This window comes from Cynocephalus volans, chromosome 17 (assembly GCF_027409185.1).
Source record: "Cynocephalus volans isolate mCynVol1 chromosome 17, mCynVol1.pri, whole genome shotgun sequence".
In the NCBI taxonomy this organism is placed as follows: domain Eukaryota; kingdom Metazoa; phylum Chordata; class Mammalia; order Dermoptera; family Cynocephalidae; genus Cynocephalus; species Cynocephalus volans.
This window is the reverse complement of record NC_084476.1, coordinates 24,779,487-24,790,944: the sequence shown is the minus strand read 5'-3', so window position 1 is coordinate 24,790,944 and position 11,458 is coordinate 24,779,487. Positions and strand designations below refer to the sequence as shown.

The 11,458-nt window shown below is 37.8% G+C and overlaps 1 non-coding gene across 1 annotated transcript; it reads left to right on the top strand.

Moving 5' to 3' along the window:
* Window positions 1-3,585: 3,585 nt before the first annotated feature.
* On the top strand, window positions 3,586-3,722 carry LOC134366326 (small nucleolar RNA SNORA43). The gene has a single exon (XR_010022302.1). It is a non-coding gene; the product is annotated as a small nucleolar RNA SNORA43 (small nucleolar RNA).
* Window positions 3,723-11,458: the final 7,736 nt, after the last annotated feature.

Here is an 11,458-nt window from a genome sequence, read left to right as displayed (position 1 = left end):
ACATTCTCTTCCCTTTCCACCCCATCTTCATCTAGTTAACTTCTCCTCCACCTTTAAGTCTCAGTTTAAAAGCCACTGCTGTATGCAAACTTGCCTTGACTCCAAGACTGAGTTATTCAGTACTGCCCCTCTCATGGCACCCTGTACTTCTCTCTTGAAATAATCATGACCCTTGTAAACCCATCACCTTTGTAATTCTTTGTTTGACATTTTTTATTCCCCTTACAGTGGAAATTCTGAAGGTAAAGTCCACATCTGTGTGCATACAAGTGTACCTCTAGTACCTGTACGTAGTACATGCTTACTAAATATCTTGTTGAATAAATAAATCTTTTTCTTGTTTATTGTTTATTTATATTTGATAGTGGTGTGTTAAGTCTCCCACTATAATCGTGGTTCTGTCAATCTTCCCTGCATTTGTAACAACTTTTACTTCATATATTTGGATAGAGTTATTCAGTGAATAACATTCCTAACCTTATTCTTTGGGTATAGCTTCCACTGGTGTTAATTTCCTTTGCCCTCATTAATCCTTCCTGTCTTCAATTATACTTTTGAATTTAATATTGCCTTCCCTGTTTTATCGTTACTTGTAATTGTCTGACCTTTCTTTGCCCTCCCTTCTGTTTTTTAACTTCGTATAGAAGGTGTTTAGCTAGAGCTCGTTCAGACAGTATATATTTTTATTTCAAAAGATAATCTGGCCTGGGCTGAGGCTTTGCAAGGAGGGCTGGCCCCGCACCGATGACCGCACACTGCAGGCGGAGAGTTCCCAATTCAGAGGGTCCCCAGAGTCAGTCCGTGCGCAGCATCCAGTTGTCCTGGCAACCCCAGGAGGCTGGCTTACCAGGCCCGGTGGCTTTACCTGCTAGGGAGCCCGGCGGGAGGAAAAAGCACAGGTGCACACGTTGGCAGTGTGGAGCCAGCGAGACTCTGGGAGACGCAGACCCGGAGCCAGAGCTGCTTACCTGCAGCCGCCTAGGACCGACCTGCCACCGTGGCGCCTCTGCTATGCTTTGTGGTCCAGGGACAAGTCGCGGATTTCACCAGAAGTCTGAGTGGAACTACTGCTGAACACCTATTTGCCATGCAAATTTATCCTTAGTCCAGAAGACCCAGGACTGCAGAGCGCTGAGTGGCTGCTAGCACCAGCTAATAATCAGAAAGTGCATCAAGTGAGTATTTTTCATTCTGTAGACAAATTTATGATGACTACTATCAAGATCTGAAAGAACCAGTACATTTTACAAGTAGTGATCTCACATCTGGTGATGCATCAATAAACGTAACAAATTTACAGTGATCAGATATGGGCACGTATCAGTGCAAAGTGACAAAAGCTCCTGGTGTTGGAATTGAGATGGAGGGGTCAGTTCTTACTAAACCTTTGAGTACAAGATGTTACACTGATGGAGCAGAAGAAATTTTAAACTTAATTTCAAAGTAAATTGTAAACCTAAAGAAGGTTCATTCTATTACTATATGAGAGGCATAATTGTCTAGCTCATAGGAAATGCCCACCTCGTAGTTAGCAAAAAGCACATCACCTGTTGCATCAGTCAGAGAAAAAAAAAAATGCCACTACTGAATACAAGGCGTACAACGTGATGTTTTGATATACACATACACTGTAAAATGCTTACCACAATCAAGCTAATTAACATATCCATCACCTCGCATAGTTACCTTTCTTGTGTGGGTGGTGAGAATACTTAAGATCTGCTCTCTTAGCAAATTTCAAGTGTACTATACATTATTAACTATAGTTACCATGCTGTACATTAGATCTCCAGAATTCATTCATCATATAACTGAAAGTTTGTACCCTTTGACCAACATCTCCCCATTACTCCCACCTCCACCCCTGGTAACTACCCTTCTACTCTTTGTTTCTATGAGTTAACTTTTTTAGATTCCACATGTAAGTGAAATCGTACAGTACAGTATTTACCTTTCTGTGTCTGGTTTGTTTCACTTAGCATAATGTCCTGCAGATTCATCAATGTTGTCACATTCTTATCTTTTACTGATGTTAAAAGTGCAGAAAAGAAAAATATGAAAAGAAAGTTCATCGTGCTATCGAGGGAAGATATGTCTCCTCCAAAAAGCCCTACCTCTACTGCCAGAAGCTACCTCACCAGCAATCATTGATCCTTGGGATCCATGTCTCCTTTAAACATGGAAGGATATTCCAAGACTTAGTTTCAACCAAGTACCAAACAAAGACTTCAAAGGTACTCAGGGTCCAACTCTCCCACCACTATTATAGCTGCCCTAATCCATGTAGAATGGGAGCCATATCTGGGATTGTTCTAGCACAGACTAAGAATCGGTGTATAATACAGAGCCTTCGTGCTTTTCATCTGTACTCTCTGAGTTTCTTTTCTTCTCTTGAAATATGGAAATCTATTCTCTTCTAAAGTGTTACCTGCCTCAAATATATATCAAAAAGAATTTCATCAGAAACCATACAAAATTTACTTCAAAAGTGTTGTTTGGTTCTGTTGAAACAGTAAAGGCATTAAAGTTGTTAAAGACAAATTCATGATCTAAAAATGATGAATTTTCCTGAAGAGGTTAATTTATAGGTTTCTAAATATCAACACCTAAGTAACATATAATCCTGAATTTAGCCTCTTGGATACAGTTCCTGGAGGATATTTTCTTCATTGACTCAGAATGATAACATACATTTTAAAGCATAAGTCTCCTCTATGGATTCTGTATTTCAGTCTTGGGAGGATGTACATTTGCCAACATGTCTTTTGTAGTTCCAGAAAATTAAGTTGAACTTTTAAAAAGTTTGAGTCTTAGTTATGTGAAAGTAATTTATCTTGTTTTAAAAAATGTAGAAGAAAAGAAAGGAGATGTTGGTCAAAGGATACAAATTTTCATTTAGACAAGATGAATTAGTTCTGGAGATCTATTATATAGCATGATCACTATAGTAAATAATAATGTATTATTTGCTTGAAAATTGCTAAAAGAGCAGATTTTTAAATTCTCACAATGAAAAAATAAGTACGTGAGCTGATAGATGTGTTAATTAGATTGATGTAATCATTTCACAATGTATACATATATCAAAACATCATGTTGTATACTGTAAAGGGACACAATTTTTACTTGTCAACTATACCTTAATAAAGCTAGGGTGATGGTATAGGGGAGTGGAAATAAAAAAAGAAAGAAAGAAAGGAATAGGAATAAGAGAAATAGTCTTAACTGCTAAATTTGTTAAGTACTGTTTTAGTAGAAGAAAGTGAATTCATTGTATTTCCCTTTAGATTGTGAGGAAGTGTGGATATAGCAGAATGAGCCAACAATTTCTCTCTAGTAAATAAGGTTTGCAATAAATTATTTCACTAGCTCTAAAACCTTTTCCCCAGATTTTAGTAGGAAGTTGGTTTCTGTTAATCTCTCTTGATACTATGACAGTAAATGTGCTACATTATAAATTAATGTTGACATGAATTTACAAATAGGCAGAGAATTGTGTATACTTTTTAATACTAAGCTTAGACTGAATGTCTGTGTAATGGATTAGTGGAAGCATTTTAAAAATGGATTGGCTTCCCTGCAGTTGCTGTCCTGCACTTCCAGCACCACAGACATGAGTGCTCTATTGTGCCTGTGACATCAGGGCAAAGAAGAAATGGCTGTTTCTACACTCAGTGTTCAGAAACCAGTGAGCACTAAGAATGGTTTATAGCCTAACATTTCTCAGTATAAAAGAAAAAAAAAAGGATTTGGAAGCATTTTAAAATAAGTTTTAACCTTACATAAAATTACTTTTATACTTGTGTTATCATTTCATCTGTGCCTTTTGGGTAATCTAATTTTTGCTTTTAATTTCTAGTGCCCATAAACTAGCTATCATCTGAAAGGTGCCTTGAGATGAAGATACTTTTTCCAAAAATGCATCACCATGGCACCTTTCTATCCTCATACTTCTAATGGTGCCTCTTCTTCTCTGTTCTTTTTGAATGTAACTTAAATGATTATGTTATTCATAAATATTTTAAAATTTTAACACCTCAACACTCTTTGTGTTCGTGGCTTCTGATTTTATAGCTGTAGCTATTTTTGAATGCCAGATGTCTGGCCTGTTTTATACAAATAAAATTTATTTATAAGATAGTAAGTCTAAATAACAACTTTTAAAACTTAATCAGTAAGTCTGTGTCTTTTAATAGGACAATTTTATCCATTTACATTTGTTGTCATAACTGACAAATTTGTTCTCTCATTTTTCATTTTATCTTTTGCATTTTTTCTTATTCTTTCTCTTTTTCCCTTTGTTTTCTACCTTCTGCTATTTAGCTTAAAGTTTTACTACTTACACCTTTGGTATTGTTGTGGAAAATAAATATTTCTAACTCTATTAGTACTTGTCTTTATTTCTTTGCATGATAAAAAAGTGTTGGTGGTGGTTTTTTAAAATTTTGATTAACCTGTCTTTTTTTTCCCTTCACTGTTCAGTATTGTTTCTGAACACCTAGTATGTGTAAAACACGGAGGACACAATAATAAAGAAAAGAGACAGTCTCTTCCCGCAAAAGCCTACAGTTTAGCGAAGAAGACAATAACATAAAAAGAGTATATTTTTACACTCAGGTTATTTTCATACACATTTAACAATACAATCAATTTCAGGAATAAACTTTGATGTTTGCAGTCGCTTCGGAACTAAGTTTACTGTTACTGTATATAGTGGGTTTCAGTGCTGCCATAATTTTCCCACTTCTGAATTCTTTATTTATCTCTCCTTGGCTATTATACATCTTCCAAGTAGTTAGGTAAAGCCATCCTTTTATGGGCCCTCTAAGAGCCAGCTAGCAAGGCAAGAGGACTGACACATACATGATTTGTCACCAACAGGGAAGCATAATACATGCAACAAGACTGTGGATCAGAAAAGATAAAATTTCCTAGCAAGGTTATAAAGAGCACTGCTCAGTTTGGAAAGAGGCACATTTCTAAGACATATTAGAGTTTCTTATATATAGTTCTGTAGAAACCTTTAGGGAGAAATACAGGATGACTGGATGAGGATGATGTCTGCATTTCTGCATTCCCAGACATAGATATTACTAACAAATGTCATCAAAATTTCATCTTGATTTCTAATACCTACCAATTATAAACTAGAAAAATCTTCTCCCTTCCCACCCAAAAAAATCCTATTGCAAATTATTTAGAAAATACAATTTATAAATACTGGTGGAATGCTGCCATTTAATAATGCTTTTATTACTAAACAAAGAATAACAATAATGTGTTAACACGTAATAACAGGTATTTAAACAAAATCCGCCCTGCAGAAATCACGAAGATCAAAATAATAAAGATAAAGGTGGAAACTAATTAATTAGGAAACAATACTGGATAGAACAAATCAATTCAAGAGCTGCTTCTTTGGGAAAACAAAAACCAGTTGAAGAGACAAATCTCTGGTAAATCTAATTATTAATAAGGCAACACAAATAACTACATTCATCCTGAGTTTTAAAATGATTTAATTACTCAGGTGAAGGTGTTGAAATCATTAACAAATTCCATAAAATATTGTGTGCTGGTGAATATGAAATTTTTAATGCAATACACAATTCTCACTTCTACTAAGCTGCCTACTAACCCAACACACCCCAAAGTTTCACTCCTCTCTTCAGCAGCCCTAAAGCAGAAGAATTCTCTTAGAACAAGGTTATTGGCCAACTCTTCAGGGTTGGCAGGGCTGTTTGATTCCTTTCTCTACCTAAAAATGCAAAAAGTTCAGGTCACACTGCAAACTTCAGAGCCCATGCCAGTTCCTTTCAAGTAGTGTGACCTTGTCTCTCTTCAAGTTAAACGCCCACCCCACTCTTCGTCCTGTAAGAAAGCCTAATTGAAAAATAATCTTGGTGATGTGGAGACCAGAGGGCAGAGAGCCCAGAGTTTGACCCGGAAAATACTGAACTGAGGACTTTTTTATAGAAGAAAGCAAATGGAGGAGTAGAACAGGTGACAAATGTTTCATGGAAAAAAAGTTAAACCACTTTACACCAGGCTAATCGGTTAAACTCCTGGTCTAGTCCAACCATTTCTAAGTTTTAGTTGTGTAACTTCTGATTTTATCTTTTCTGTAAATTGGAGATAATCACCACTTATCTCACAGAAATATTAGGAGATAGTAAGGTAACACAGGTGGAAGTATTTTGCAAAGAGCAAAACTTGATACGATTGTAGAGGGGGGTTCACTGTTGATTTGGGGATGAGATAGGACAACACCTGTCTCAAATTTATTCTGAAGGAGTCTGACATTCAGCATTCAAGTGCAACAGTAGCCCCTTGTCTCTTCAGACACGCCTGGAGCTACCAGTGGTGCTATGAGGCTGAAGACTGTTATAAGGTAGAAGGTCCAGTTGTCCCAGCCAAGGTGGGAGAGCATAACTCCAGAGCCCAGTAATCTCTCAACAATGCAAATAAGGGCAACACAAGACCCTGTGTTCTCCCCTCAGACATCCAGATTTCCTGAGCACCAAGGCCTTTGGGTGAGAGGGCCTATGAATCTTGAGTGGGAGTATAGAGCTCAAGAACTGACCTTCACCATGAAACAAATGTTTGAAAACCCTATCAGGACTCTGGCCCACGTGAGGAAGCAAAGAGCAGATGAGGAGACAGCTCAGCCCAAGTGAGACTGGGGGTTTGTTGATTTCATTGTACCTTGGCATGTGATTTGTTTGTACTTTGGCACAGTACTCTCCTGTCTCTCCTAGCAATTATTTAGTAAAATACACGTGGATCGTTAATGCTTTGTGGAATGGATTTTCTTTAGGAAGGAGTTCAAAGAAGAGTTGAGTCTGGTGTCATGAGGAGCAAGACAGGAGGCTACACTTGGAGATGTTTCAGGATGAAAATTCCTGAAACAGATGATGGCACAATGCAGCTTAAGTTCATGATAGAAGTACCATTTCACATCACTGAAAAAAAGGAGGGATTATCCTATAAATATTGTGATTAACTACTTGGGAGAAATGATAAACTTACCAATCATTTGGGGTGGCGGGGGGGGAGGGATTGATACTTTATACCAAAATGCATTCAAATAAAATATAGATTTAAACATAAAAAAGAAACCATAGTAGAATAGGTATGTGAATATTCATATAATCTCGGCATGTGAAAAACCTTTAGAAGCATAACATAAGAATCAGAAACCACAAGGAAAAGATTAATAAGCCAACGGGTTACATAAAAGTAAACATTTCTGTAAAGCAACAACAATTAAAACAACAAAGAATAAATAAAAAACAAACATAAAACTGGGAAAATATTAGTAGCACATATATTTTTTAAACACTAAATGTATCTTGAAGATATATATGTATAAAGATTTCTTACAAATTTAAAATGAAAAGATAAAATTTCCAACAGAAAAATGGACAAAGGACCCAAAATAGTCATTTTATAAATGAAATTATACAAATGGCCATAAGTTGGGGTGAAAAAAGATTCAAGTTTAGCAGCTATCAAACAAATGCAAATTTTTTTAAAGGGGTGTCATTTTATTTACCAGATTGACAAAGATACAAAATAATTATAATGCCTAGTGTTATTTATCATAATGAAACTACTCTCATTTATCAAAGATGAGAATGTAAATTGGCACAAATTTCCTGAAGAAACTTGACAATATAAATTAAAAGTCTTTAAAATTACATTTCCTTTGTCCCGCAATATACGATAAATTCCTTTCAGGAATTTATTTGTCCTACAAAGGGAGCAGAATTTTTTAATAACAGAGAAAAATTTAAGCTCTCTAACTGACCAAAAATAAGAAACAGGTTAAATAAACAGTGGTGCGTATACACAATGGCATATTTTTAAAAATAAATAATATTTATTGTCATTGAAAAATGTTCACAAGGTATTACAAAACTGTTTATAGAATATGATCTTATTTTTATTACATATTATATTATCATGTTTTATATTATATTTGCACGCACAGAAAAAAAATGATAGAATATAAGAGTTCAAGTTTCTTCGAATTTATTGGAAAAACACAGGAGTATCTAATGAAACTGAAGAAAGGGTTGTACTTTCAAGACATGGTCAGATGAGGAGCAAGAACAATGCCAGGATCTTTCTCAACAGATGCATTTGAGGACCTTACTCCTCTGCAGCTTTGATGAAATGATTCCCACCTAGACTTTGTGGCTTTATAGTCCAAATGCAAAATTTCAAGAACAGGGTTTTCTGATTGGCCCACCGTGGGCCGGAAGTCACATTTGAACTAATAAACTATGGCCAGGAGGGTGTGGTCAAGTAGTTGACAAGGCAACTAGAGGTCATTCTCTGCGGATTGGGGGCCACAGTCAGGAAAGAGACTCTCCATGAGTTGGGCAGGTGTTCTAAGAGATGCTACTATGCGATATACACCCGGTAATCTCTAGGAGTGAGATTGTAGACGCCTTTTTGTTTTGGTTTGTATCATTCAAGAACGGTTTCGTTGCAAGAGAAACACAACTCTAATCATCTCAGGCAGAAAGCGGAAATTATCAAAAGGCTAACATGAGTGCGGCGAGAGCAGGGTGCAACTGGCCTAGGAACCACTGGAAACAGACTCTGGGACACTGCTGCCAGGAATCTCTCTCCATCTCTCCCTCCTGATTCTCTCTGAATATCACCTGACTTTCCTTGGGATTTCTCCACACGACAGGAGATGCTGTGAGGGGCTCCCTAGCCTTGCATCTTCCTGTTTCACTAGCAGGAGACTGATGTTTCCTCTGTCTTGTTCCAAATTTTCAAACCCCAGAGGAAACTTTGACCGGCTTAACCTGGGCAGGAATCTTTCTGTTTTATTTGCCATGGTATCCACACTACCTGGCACATGGCAGAGCCTCAGTAAACATGTTAAACAAATAGTGGTTGTGAGGGAAACAAAGAAAGCCTACTCAAGGATGACTCCTGAGTGGTAAGCTAGATGATCAATAACGATCGACCAACATTATTTTATTCTTCTTTCAATCATGCTGCATTATGCTTTCAAGTGCACTTGCGCTATCCTTGTGGTGAGAACTGACTTTTTTCCTAGTGATAGTGTAAGTTTCATGTTTCCAATATTTGTGCCAGTTGATCAGTCTGTTTCTCCAGTAAACAGAGCAAGGATATGTGTTTAATGACACTTATCTCAGTGGGGAGAAATAACTTCAGAGCACCCACCTTTGCTCTGGTGCATGTCATGACTGAGCTCATGCTATGAGAGGAGTTTGTAGGTTGCACAGAAATGCCACCAGAAATGCTCCTGGCAGGCTTCCAGGCAGTAATAGCTGGAAGATGGGGATAGCCAGATTCAGGGAGCACAGTCAACCCAGCAGACTCTGGGACAATGTGGGGACAACTACACAGTCAGTATAACTCATTGTTGCTACCTCACTCTAAATGGGGATACCCAAAAGGATTTGGCTACGCTCTAAATCTTAAGATAAAAACTAATTTTCCCCTTCTCTGGGATTTTAAGTATCAAGTAAGGGATTGGAATCCAATCTTTATCTATGAGAATATGTAAGTTTGAAAGCAGAAGTTATTTATACGGTCTTTTTTATTTCTCTGTACATAAGGACTATGGCTTTGGGGCCACTTCAGTCCTCAAGATAGGAGATACTTTAAAGGTATAAGTGGAACCCAGAATAAGAAGAAAATTTTGTGTGAAAATTCTATTTTATTTTTATTAGTAAGATAAACTTTAATAATTTATATAAAGGTCCTAATTTTTATAACCTCTTCAGATATGTTGGGGCAAGTTATATTTTCCAAAGATGGCCCCACCAATATATACTCTGACCCACATGCTCTGAGTATAGAAATAAGTTTCATTCAGCAGGTACTGACTGCATCCCTGTAACTATGGACCTCTGAGTCATGACCCAAAAGTCATTCCTTAACACTCGGCTGAAAGTCTTTTACTATACCCTACTCTACCTTAGTACAATGTTCAAAGTCCACGATGTAGAGTTAAATTCCCTGCGTTTGACTCCTGTTTTACCACTAATTCGTTGTACGACCTTGAATGAGTGACTTAACTTTTCTAGGCCTCTGTTTCTTTATTCATAAAATAGGGATAATAATTGTTCCTGATTTATAGTTGTTCCTAACTCAGTTAATACATTAAATATCTTAGAACAGCTCTGAAAACACATGGTGTGCTCGATATATGCTGGCTGATATTATTATTCTGGATGTTATTGTTCAAGTGGCTGATTGGCTGACATAGAAGGAAGGAAATAGAGAAATATTGTAATCCAAGTAGCAGGCTGACTTTCTTTTTTCAGGTCAGTAAGTGAAAACAAACAATCATCTGTTGACTTACTCTATTGTGCCTGCTCCACCTGGCATTTCTTGGGCAACCACATCCCAACATGCTGTGGCAGGACTAAGGTTGCCCTGGGAGAGAGCTGGCCTGAGACACATACTTTCTGGAAGCTGAGGTTTGGTGCATTAGTCCATTTCTGCTGCTTATAGCAGAAATACCTAAAACTGGCTAATTGTAAAGAAACAGTATTTATTGCTTACAGTTTCAGTGACTGGGAAGTCCAAAGTCCAGGGAACACACCTGTTGAGGGCCTTTTCCTGGTGGTGACTATGTAGTGACACAGGGTATCACATGGCAAAATGGCTGAGCAAGACAGAGTAACTCATCACTTGCCCTCCTTTTAAAGCCCATTATTCTATGAATGGATCAATCCATTCACAAGGGCATAGTCCTCACAATCTAATCACCTCTTCAAGGCCCCACCTTTCAATGACCATAATAGGATTTCCCACCCCCTCAACACTGTCCGAGTGGGGATTAAGTTTCCAATACATGACACTTTGGAGGACACATTCAACCCATACCAGTTGGGAATGAATGTATGCATGAGGAAGGGAATATGGAAAGGAGTGATCAGGGCACTATGAGGAGAGAAAGGACCAAATTCAGGGTATTGCTTGCACCAAGGACAAACCATATATTTTATGATTTCTCTGAAGTCTGGGCCTCAAGTACATAGAACAGGTCATATCTATGTTCGCCCCAGGTGCAGGAGGGAGGGCAACACTGGGGCAAAGACTGTAGAGTAACTTGTGCCAATGAGGGCCAGGCTGAGGATGCTGAGCCAGGAGTGAGCTTTCAAGGGAAGAGGGGAAAGGCAGGGTCCTGCACCCTTCCTGTCTCACTCAGTGAGGGATTGGCAGGGGCCTGCCTCCTCCTGCTCCCAGCAGAATGCCACGTTCTCAATAACTTACCACATTTATGCCACCCTGCTCACTATGAGCACCGTAATATATGAAGTGCCTCTCCTTTATCTCATGCAGGCCTCAAAAATGACTCTGAGGTCAATATTTTTATTTCTGTCCAGATAAAGATGGGAAACTGAAGCTTGGTGTTAGAACTGGAATTTGAATCCAATACTGGTTCCAAGGTTCATGAACT